Raw genomic sequence first — 11,400 nt, forward strand, 5'->3', positions numbered from 1 at the left:
GACATATCACAGAAGTCTGGATACAAAACATCGTTACTCTAGCTCTTATAGTCTTTGAGCACTAGGCGCTGAAGGGGACGGACAGACGGACGGACGGACATACGGACAGACAGACATGGCTCAATCGACTCGGCTATTGATGCTGATCAAGAATATATATACTTTATGGGGTCGGAAACGATTCCTTCTGGACGTTACACACATCCACTTTGACCACAAATCTAATATACCCCAATACTCATTTTGAGTATCGGGTATAAAAATGGGTTTGTGTGTGCCCACTGTGCCAGCAACAATAGCTGCAGCGACAGGAAGATCAGCGACAGCGACTTAAGCAGAGGCAACATCAGCAGCAGCGACGTAAGCAGAGGCAACACCAGCAGCAGCGACGTAAGCAGAGGCAACACCAGCAGCAGCAACAGCGGTATCAGCAGCAGCGACGTAAGCAGAGGCAACACCAGCAGCAGCAACAGCGGTATCAGCAGCAGCGACTTCAGCGGCAGCAGGAACAACAACAGCAGAAGCAGAATTCATCAGCTAAGTCTCATATTTCAAATTGTTTTTAAGCCTAATTAAGGAAAAAACGAGGGGGAACGTTGTGAGTTGCTGCGGACACCGCAACTCTACAGTTATACCCGATACTAAGTCAGTATGGCTCTCCTCCGGCAGACGCCGCTAATATTAAACGACACGACAAAGAGAGCGTGCGAGAAAGACAGAAAATCAGTCTGAGCGTGACGTCGGGCGCTGCGTAGCCAGTGCAAATTGATTTGTTCCTTTTGGCTATAAAAATGATCTGATCTGATCCAGATTCAGCAATCTGATAGATATGGTCATTATCTATGATTCTGCGTTTTTAGTTTTCTCGAATCTGCAATATTGTGGATGCAACAGATTTTCGTCCTTTGTGGGGGCGGAAGGGGGTGGGGCGAAATTTTGAGATAATCGTTTTACAGTGACATCTTAAAGGAGTGTGTGTACCAAATTTGGTTACTCTAGCCTTAATAGTCTCTGAGATTTTTGAATATCCCCAGATTTTCGTCCTTTGCGGGGGCGGAAGGGGGTGTGGCGAAATTTTGAAACAAACTCGTCTCGGTCCGATATATTAGGAGGGTGGATACCAAATTTGGTTGCTCTAGCTTTTGTAGTCTCTGAGATCTAGGCGCTAATGTTTTACTCTAAGCAAAGCCGCCTATGCTACGTGTGTGTTAGAGAGAGACAGGGCGAGAAAAAATGAAATTGTTTTCTTGATGCTGGCTATAATAATAATACGATCCAATTCAGATTCCGCAGTCTTAAAGATATGGTCATTCTCTACAATTCTACGTTTTTGGTTTTCTCATATCTTTAAAATGGTGGATGCCACAGATTTTCGTTCTTTGTGGGGGCGGAAGTGGGCGGGGCGAAGTTTTGAAATATTTTTGTAGCAGTGACATATCACAGAAGTCTGGATCCAAAACATCGTTGCTCTAGCTCTTATAGTCTTTGAGCACTAGGCGCTGAAGGGGACGGACAGACGGACAGACGGACGGACGGAAGGACGGACAGACAGATAGGGCTCAATCGACTCGGCTATTGATGCTGATCAAGAAAATATATACTTTATGGGGTCGGAAACGATTCCTTCTGGACGTTACACACATCCACTTTTACCACAAATCTAATATACCCCAATACTCATTTTGAGTATCGGGTATAAAAAAAATTGGCAAATAACTGTGACTGTGAAAAATAAATATAACGAGGGGGAACGTTGTGGGTTGCTGCGGACACCGCAACTCTACAGTTATACCCGATACTAAGTCAGTATGGCTCTCCTCCGGCAGACGCCGCTAATATTAAACGACACGACAAAGAGTGCGTGCAAGAGAGACAGAAAATCAGTCTGAGCGTGACGTCGGGCGCTGCGTAGCCAGTGCAAATTGATTTGTTCCTTTTGGCTATAAAAATTATCTGATCTGGTCCAGATTCAGCAATCTGATAGATATGGTCGTTATATATATATATATATTTTTGTAGTAGTGACATATCACAGAAGTCTGGATACAAAACATCGTTACTCTAGCTCTTATAGTCTTTGAGCACTAGGCGCTGAAGGGGACGGACAGACGGACGGACGGACAGACGGACAGACGGACATGGCTCAATTGACTCGGCTATTGATGCTGATCAAGAATATATATACTTTATGGGGTCGGAAACGATTCCTTCTGGACGTTACACACATCCACTTTTACCACAAATCTAATATACCCCAATACTCATTTTGAGTATCGGGTATAAAAATGGGTTTGTGTGTGCCCACTGTGCCAGCAACAATAACTGCAGCGACAGGAAGATCAGCGACAGCGACTTAAGCAGAGGCAACATCAGCAGCAGCGACGTAAGCAGAGGCAACACCAGCAGCAGCGACAGCGATATCAGCAGCAGCGACGTAAGCAGAGGCAACACCAGCAGCAGCAACAGCGGTATCAGCAGCAGCGACTTCCGCGGCAGCAGTAACAACAACAGCAGAAGCAGAATTCCTCAGCTAAGTCTCATATTTCAAATTGTTTTTAAGCCTAATTAAGGAAAAAACGAGGGGGAACGTTGTGAGTTGCTGCGGACACCGCAACTCTACGGTTATACCCGATACTAAGTCAGTATGGCTCTCCTCCGGCAGACGCCGCTAATATTAAACGACACGACAAAGAGAGCGTGCGAGAAAGACAGAAAATCAGTCTGAGCGTGACGTCGGGCGCTGCGTAGCCAGTGCAAATTGATTTGTTCCTTTTGGCTATAAAAATGATCTGTTTTGATCCAGATTCAGCAATCTGATAGATATGGTCATTATCTATGATTCTGCGTTTTTAGTTTTCTGGAATCTGCAATATTGTGGATGCAACAGATTTTCGTCCTTTGTGGGGGCGGAAGGGGATGGGGCGAAATTCTGAGATATATGTTTTATAGTGAGATCTAACAGAAGTGCGGATACCAAATTTGGTTACTCTAGCCTTGATAGTCTCTGAGATTTGTGGATGGCCCAGATTTTCGTCCGGATTTCGGCGGAAGGGGGTTTGGCGAAATTTGGACACGAAACGGTCAAGGTCCGATATCACAGGAGTGTGGATACCAAATTTGGTTGCTCCGGCTCTTATAGGTTCTGAGATCCTTGAACTCATATTTTGCAATTGGCAAAACCGACCATGAAACCTGTGTGTTAGAGAGAGACAGAGCGAGAAGGAATGAAATTGTTTTCTTGATTCTGGCTATAATAAGTATACGATCTGGTTGGGATCATACATTCTAAAACATATAGTCATCCTCTACGATTCTGCGTTTTTGGTTCTATCGTATCTTTAAAAATGCGGATGCCACAGATTTTCGTCCTTTGTGGGGGCGGAAGTGGGCGGGGCGAAGTTTTGAAATATTTTTGTAGTAGTGACATATCACAGAAGTCTGGATACAAAACATCGTTACTCTAGGTCTTATAGTCTTTGAGCACTAGGCGCTGAAGGGGACGGACAGACGGACAGACGGACGGACGGACGGACGGACAGACAGACAGGGCTCAATCGACTCGGCTATTGATGCTGATCAAGAATATATATACTTTATGGGGTCGGAAACGATTCCTTCTGGACGTTACACACATCCACTTTTACCACAAATCTAATATACCCCAATACTCATTTTGAGTATCGGGTATAAAAAAAATTGGCAAATAACTGTGACTGTGAAAAATAAATATAACGAGGGGGAACGTTGTGGGTTGCTGCGGACACCGCAACTCTACAGTTATACCCGATACTTAGGCAGTATGGCTCTCCTCCGGCAGACGCTGCTAATATTAAACGACACGACAAAGAGTGCGTGCGAGAGAGACAGAAAATCAGTCTGAGCGTGACGTCGGGCGCTGCGTAGCCAGTGCAAATTGATTTGTTCCTTTTGGCTATGAAAATTATCTGATCTGGTCCAGATTCAGCAATCTGATTGATATGGTCGTTATCTATGATTCTGCGTTTTTAGTTTTCTCGAATCTGCAATATTGTGGATGCAACAGATTTTCGTCCTTTGTGGGGGCGGAAAGGGATGGGGCGAAATTCTGAGATATACGTTTTATAGTGAGATCTAACAGAAGTGCGGATACCAAATTTGGTTACTCTAGCCTTAATAGTCTCTGAGATTTGTGGATGCCCCAGATTTTCGTCCTTTGCGGGGGCGGAAGGGGGTGTGGCGAAATTTGGACACGAAACGGTCAAGGTCCGATATCACAGGAGTGTGGATACCAAATTTGGTTGCTCTGGCTCTTATAGGTTCTGAGATCCTTGAACTCATATTTTGCAATTGGCAAAGCCGACCATGAAACCTGTGTATTAGAGAGAGACAGAGCGAGAAAGAATGAAATTGTTTTCTTGATTCTGGCTATAATAATTATACGATCTGGTTGAGATTTTACACTCTAGAAAATATAGTCATCCTCTACGATTCTGCGTTTTTGGCTTTATCGTTTCTTTAAAAATGTGGATGCCACAGATTTTCGTCCTTTGTGGGGGCGGAAGTGGGCGGGGCGAAGTTTTGAAATATTTTTGTAGCAGTGACATATCTCAGAAGTCTGGATACAAAACATCGTTGCTCTAGCTCAGACATGGCTCAATCGACTCGGCTATTGATGCTGATCAAGAATATATATACTTTATGGGGTCGGAAACGATTCCTTCTGGACGTTACACACATCCACTTTTACCACAAATCTAATATACCCCAATACTCATTTTGAGTATCGGGTATAAAAATGGGTTTGTGTGTGCCCACTGTGCCAGCAACAATAACTGCAGCGACAGGAAGATCAGCGACAGCGACTTAAGCAGAGGCAACATCAGCAGCAGCGACGTAAGCAGAGGCAACACCAGCAGCAGCGACAGCGATATCAGCAGCAGCGACGTAAGCAGAGGCAACACCAGCAGCAGCAACAGCGGTATCAGCAGCAGCGACGTAAGCAGAGGCAACACCAGCAGCAGCAACAGCGGTATCAGCAGCAGCGACTTCCGCGGCAGCAGTAACAACAACAGCAGAAGCAGAATTCATCAGCTAAGTCTCATATTTCAAATTGTTTTTAAGCCTAATTAAGGAAAAAACGAGGGGGAACGTTGTGAGTTGCTGCGGACACCGCAACTCTACAGTTATACCCGATACTAAGTCAGTATGGCTCTCCTCCGGCAGACGCCGCTAATATTAAACGACACGACAAAGAGAGCGTGCGAGAAAGACAGAAAATCAGTCTGAGCGTGACGTCGGGCGCTGCGTAGCCAGTGCAAATTGATTTGTTCCTTTTGGCTATAAAAATGATCTGTTTTGATCCAGATTCAGCAATCTGATAGATATGGTCATTATCTATGATTCTGCGTTTTTAGTTTTCTGGAATCTGCAATATTGTGGATGCAACAGATTTTCGTCCTTTGTGGGGGCGGAAGTTGATGGGGCGAAATTCTGAGATATATGTTTTATAGTGAGATCTAACAGAAGTGCGGATACCAAATTTGGTTACTCTAGCCTTGATAGTCTCTGAGATTTGTGGATGCCCCAGATTTTCGTCCGGATTTCGGCGGAAGGGGGTTTGGCGAAATTTGGACACGAAACGGTCAAGGTCCGATATCACAGGAGTGTGGATACCAAATTTGGTTGCTCCGGCTCTTATAGGTTCTGAGATCCTTGAACTCATATTTTGCAATTGGCAAAACCGACCATGAAACCTGTGTGTTAGAGAGAGACAGAGCGAGAAGGAATGAAATTGTTTTCTTGATTCTGGCTATAATAAGTATACGATCTGGTTGGGATCATACATTCTAAAACATATAGTCATCCTCTACGATTCTGCGTTTTTGGTTCTATCGTATCTTTAAAAATGTGGATGCCACAGATTTTCGTCCTTTGTGGGGGCGGAAGGGGGCGGGGCGAAGTTTTGAAATATTTTTGTAGTAGTGACATATCACAGAAGTCTGGATCCAAAACATCGTTGCCCTAGCTCTTATAGTCTTTGAGCACTAGGCGCTGAAGGGGACGGACAGACGGACAGACGGACGGACAGACAGACAGGGCTCAATCGACTCGGCTATTGATGCTGATCAAGAATATATATACTTTATGGGGTCGGAAACGATTCCTTCTGGACATTACACACATCCACTTTTACCACAAATCTAATATACCCCAATACTCATTTTGAGTATCGGGTATAAAAAAAATTGGCAAATAACTGTGACTGTGAAAAATAAATATAACGAGGGGGAACGTTGTGGGTTGCTGCGGACACCGCAACTCTACAGTTATACCCGATACTTAGGCAGTATGGCTCTCCTCCGGCAGACGCTGCTAATATTAAACGACACGACAAAGAGTGCGTGCGAGAGAGACAGAAAATCAGTCTGAGCGTGACGTCGGGCGCTGCGTAGCCAGTGCAAATTGATTTGTTCCTTTTGGCTATGAAAATTATCTGATCTGGTCCAGATTCAGCAATCTGATTGATATGGTCGTTATCTATGATTCTGCGTTTTTAGTTTTCTCGAATCTGCAATATTGTGGATGCAACAGATTTTCGTTCTTTGTGTGGGCGGAAGGGAGTGGGGCGAAATTTTAAGATACACGTTTTATAGTAAGATCTAACAGGAGTGCGGATACCAAATTTGGTTAGCCTAGCCTTAATAGTCTCTGAGATTTTTGAATATCCCCAGATTTTCGTCCTTTGCGGGGGCGGAAGGGGGTGTGGCGAAATTTTGAAACAAACTCGTCTCGGTCCGATATATTAGGAGTGTGGATACCAAATTTGGTTGCTCTAGCTTTTGTAGTCTCTGAGATCTAGGCGCTAATGTTTTACTCTAAGCCGCCTATGCTACGTGTGTGTTAGAGAGAGACAGGGCGAGAAAAAATGAAATTGTTTTCTTGATGCTGGCTATAATAATAATACGATCCAATTCAGATTCCGCAGTCTTAAAGATATGGTCATTCTCTACAATTCTACGTTTTTGGTTTTCTCATATCTGTAAAATTGTGGATGCCACAGACTTTCGTCCTTTGTGGGGCGGAAGTGGGCGGGGCGAAGTTTTGAAATATTTTTGTAGCAGTGACATATCACAGAAGTCTGGATCCAAAACATCGTTACTCTTATAGCTCTTATAGTCTTTGAGCACTAGGCGCTGAAGGGGACGGACAGACGGACGGACGGACAGACAGACAGGGCTCAATCGACTCGGCTATTGATGCTGATCAAGAATATATATACTTTATGGGGTCGGAAACGATTCCTTCTGGACGTTACACACATCCACTTTTACCACAAATCTAATATACCCCAATACTCATTTTGAGTATCGGGTATAAAAACGAGGGGGAACGTTGTGAGTTGCTGCGGACACCGCAACTCTACAGTTATACCCGATACTTAGTCAGTATGGCTCTCCTCCGGCAGGCGCCGCTAATATTAAACGACACGACAAAGAGTGCGTGCGAGAGAGACAGAAAATCAGTCTGAGCGTGACGTCGGGCGCTGCGTAGCCACTGAAAAGTGATTTCTTGCTTTTGGCTACAAAAATGATCCGATCTGATCCAGATTCAGCAATCTGATAGATATGGTCATTATCTATGATTCTGCGTTTTTAGTTTTCTCGAATGTGCAATATTGTGGATGCAACAGATTTTCGTCCTTTGTGGGGGCGGAAGGGGGTGGGGCGAAATTCTGAGATATACGTTTTATAGTGAGATCTAACAGAAGTGCGGATACCAAATTTGGTTACTCTAGCCTTAATAGTCTCTGAGATTTGTGGATGCCCCAGATTTTCGTCCTTTGCGGGGGCGGAAGGGGGTGTGGCGAAATTTTGACACAAAATGGTCAAGGTCCGATATCACAGGAGTGTGGATACCAAATTTGGTTGCTCTGGCTCTTATAGGTTCTGAGATCCTTTAACTCATATTTTGCAATTGGCAAAACCGACCATGAAGCCTGTGTGTTAGAGAGAGACAGAGCGAGAAAGAATGAAATTGTTTTCTTGATTCTGGCTATAATAATTATACGATCTGGTTCAGATTTTACACTCTAGAAGATATAGTCGTCTTCTACGATTATGCGTTTTTAGTTTTCTCGTATCGTCGAAATTGTGGATGCCACAGATTTTCGCCCTTTGTGGGGGCGGAAGTGGGCGGGGCAAAGTTTTTAAATCTTCTTGTAGCAGTGACATATCACAGAAGTCTGGATACAAGACATCGTTACTCTAGCTCTTATAGTCTTTGAGCACTAGGCGCTGAAGGGGACGGACAGACGGACGGACGGACAGACGGACAGACAGACATGGCTCAATCGACTCGGCTATTGATGCTGATCAAGAATATATATACTTTATGGGGTCGGAAACGATTCCTGTACGTTACACACATCCACTTTTACCACAAATCTAATATACCCCAATACTCATTTTGAGTATCGGGTATAAAAAAAACGAGGGGGAACGTTGTGAGTTGCTGCGGACACCGCAACTCTACAGTTATACCCGATACTAAGTCAGTATGGCTCTCCTCCGGCAGACGCTGCTAATATTAAACGACACGACAAAGAGTGCGTGCGAGAGAGACAGAAAATCAGTCTGAGCGTGACGTTGGGCGCTGCGTAGCCACTGCAAATTTATTTGTTCCTTTTGGGTATAAAAATGATCCGATCTAATCCAGATTCAGCAGTCTGATAGATATGGTCATTATCTATGATTCTGCGTTTTTAGTTTTCTCGAATGTGCAATATTGTGGATGCAACAGATTTTCGTCCTTTGTGGGGGTGGAAGGGGATGGGGCGAATTTCTGAGATATGCGTTTTATAGTGAGATCTAACAGAAGTGCGGATACCAAATTTGGTTACTCTAGCCTTAATAGTCTCTGAAATTTGTGGATGCCCCAGATTTTCGTCCTTTGCGGGGGCGAAAGGGGGTGTGGCGAAATTTGGACACGAAACGGTCAAGCTCCGATATCACAGGAGTGTGGATACCAAATTTGGTTGCTCTGGCTCTTATAGGTTCTGAGATCCTTGAACTCATATTTTGCAATTCGCAAACCCGACCATGAAACCTGTGTGTTAGAGAGAGACAGAGCGAGAAAGAATGAAATTGTTTTCTTGATTCTGGCTATAATAAATATACGATTTGGTTGAGATTTTACACTCTAGAAAATATAGTCATCCTCTACGATTCTGCGTTTTTGGCTTTATCGTATCTTTAAAAATGTGGATGCCACAGATTTTCGTCCTTTGTGGGGGCGGAAGTGGGCGGGCGAAGTTTTGAAATATTTTTGTAGCAGTGACATATCTCAGAAGTCTGGATACAAAACATCGTTGCTCTAGCTCTTATAGTCTTTGAGCACTAGGCGCTGAAGCGGACGGACAGACGGACGGACGGACAGACGGACAGACAGACATGGCTCAATCGACTCGGCTATTGATGCTGATCAAGAATATATATACTTTATGGGGTCGGAAACGATTCCTTCTGGACGTTACACACATCCACTCCTGAAACAAATCTAATATACCCCAATACTCATTTTGAGTATCGGGTATAAAAAAAACGAGGGGAACGTTGTGGGTTGCTGCGGACACCGCAACTCTACAGTTATACCCGATACTAAGTCAGTATGGCTCTCCTCCGGCAGACGCTGCTAATATTAAACGACACGACAAAGAGTGCGTGCGAGAGAGACAGAAAATCAGTCTGAGCGTGACGTCGGGCGCTGCGTAGCCAGTGCAAATTGATTTGTTCCTTTTGGGTATAAAAATGATCCAATCTAATCCAGATTCAGCAGTCTGATAGATATGGTCATTATCTATGATTCTGCGTTTTTAGTTTTCTCGAATCTGCAATATTGTGGATGCAAGAGATTTTCGCCCTTTGTGAGGGCGAAAGGGGGTGGGGCGAAATTCTGAGATATACGTTTTATAGTGAGATCTAACAGAAGTGCGGATACCAAATTTGGTTACTCTAGCCTTAATAGTCTCTGAGATTTGTGGATGCCCCAGATTTTCGTCCTTTGCGGGGGCGGAAGGGGGTGTTGTGAGGGGGAACGTTGTGAGTTGCTGCGGACACCGCAACTCTACAGTTATACCCGATACTTAGTCAGTATGGCTCTCCTCTGGCAGACGCCGCTAATATTAAACGACACGACAAAGAGTGCGTGCGAGAGAGACAGAAAATCAGTCTGAGCGTGACGTCGGGCGCTGCGTAGCCAGTGCAAATTGATTTGTTCCTTTTGGGTATAAAAATGATCCGATCTAATCCAGATTCAGCAGTCTGATAGATATGGTCGATATCTATGATTCTGCGTTTTTAGTTTTCTCGAATGTACAATATTGTGGATGCAACAGATTTTCGTCCTTTGTGGGGGCTGAAGGGGGTGGGGCGAAATTCTGAGATATAAGTTTTATAGTGAGATCTAACAGAAGTGCGGATACCAAATTTGGTTACTCTAGCCTTAATAGTCTCTGAGATTTGTGGATGCCCCAGATTTTCGTCCGGATTTCGGCGGAAGGGGGTGTGGCGAAATTTGGACACAAAATGGTCAAGGTCCGATATCACAGGAGTGTGGATACCAAATTTGGTTGCTCTGGCTCTTATAGGTTCTGGGATCCTTGAACCCATATTTTGCAATTGGCAAAACCGACCATGAAGCCTGTGTGTTAGAGAGAGACAGAGCGAGAAAGAATGAAATTGTTTTCTTGATTCTGGCTATAATAATTATACGATCTGGTTCAGATTTTGCACCCTAGAAGATATAATCGTCTTCTACGATTATGCGTTTTTAGTTTTCTCGTATCGTCGAAATTGTGGATGCCACAGATTTTCGCCCTTTGTGGGGGCGGAAGTGGGCGGGGCAAAGTTTTTAAATATTCTTGTAGCAGTAACATATCACAGAAGTCTGGATACAAGACATCGTTACTCTAGCTCTTATAGTCTTTGAGCACTAGGCGCTGAAGCGGACGGACAGACGGACGGACGGACAGACGGACAGACAGACATGGCTCAATCGACTCGGCTATTGATGCTGATCAAGAATATATATTCTTTATGGGGTCGGAAACGATTCCTTCTGGACGTTACACACATCCACTTTTACCACAAATCTAATATACCCCAATACTCATTTTGAGTATCGGGTATAAAAAAAACGAGGGGGAACGTTGTGAGTTGCTGCGGACACCGCAACTCTACAGTTATACCCGATACTAAGTCAGTATGGCTCTCCTCCGGCAGACGCCGCTAATATTAAACGACACGACAAAGAGTGCGTGCGAGAGAGACAGAAAATCAGTCTGAGCGTGACGTTGGGCGCTGCGTAGCCACTGCAAATTTATTTGTTCCTTTTGGCTATGAAAATTATCTGATCTGGTCCAGA

Source organism: Drosophila miranda, assembly GCF_003369915.1.
Source record: "Drosophila miranda strain MSH22 chromosome Y unlocalized genomic scaffold, D.miranda_PacBio2.1 Contig_Y1_pilon, whole genome shotgun sequence".
NCBI lineage: Eukaryota > Metazoa > Arthropoda > Insecta > Diptera > Drosophilidae > Drosophila > Drosophila miranda.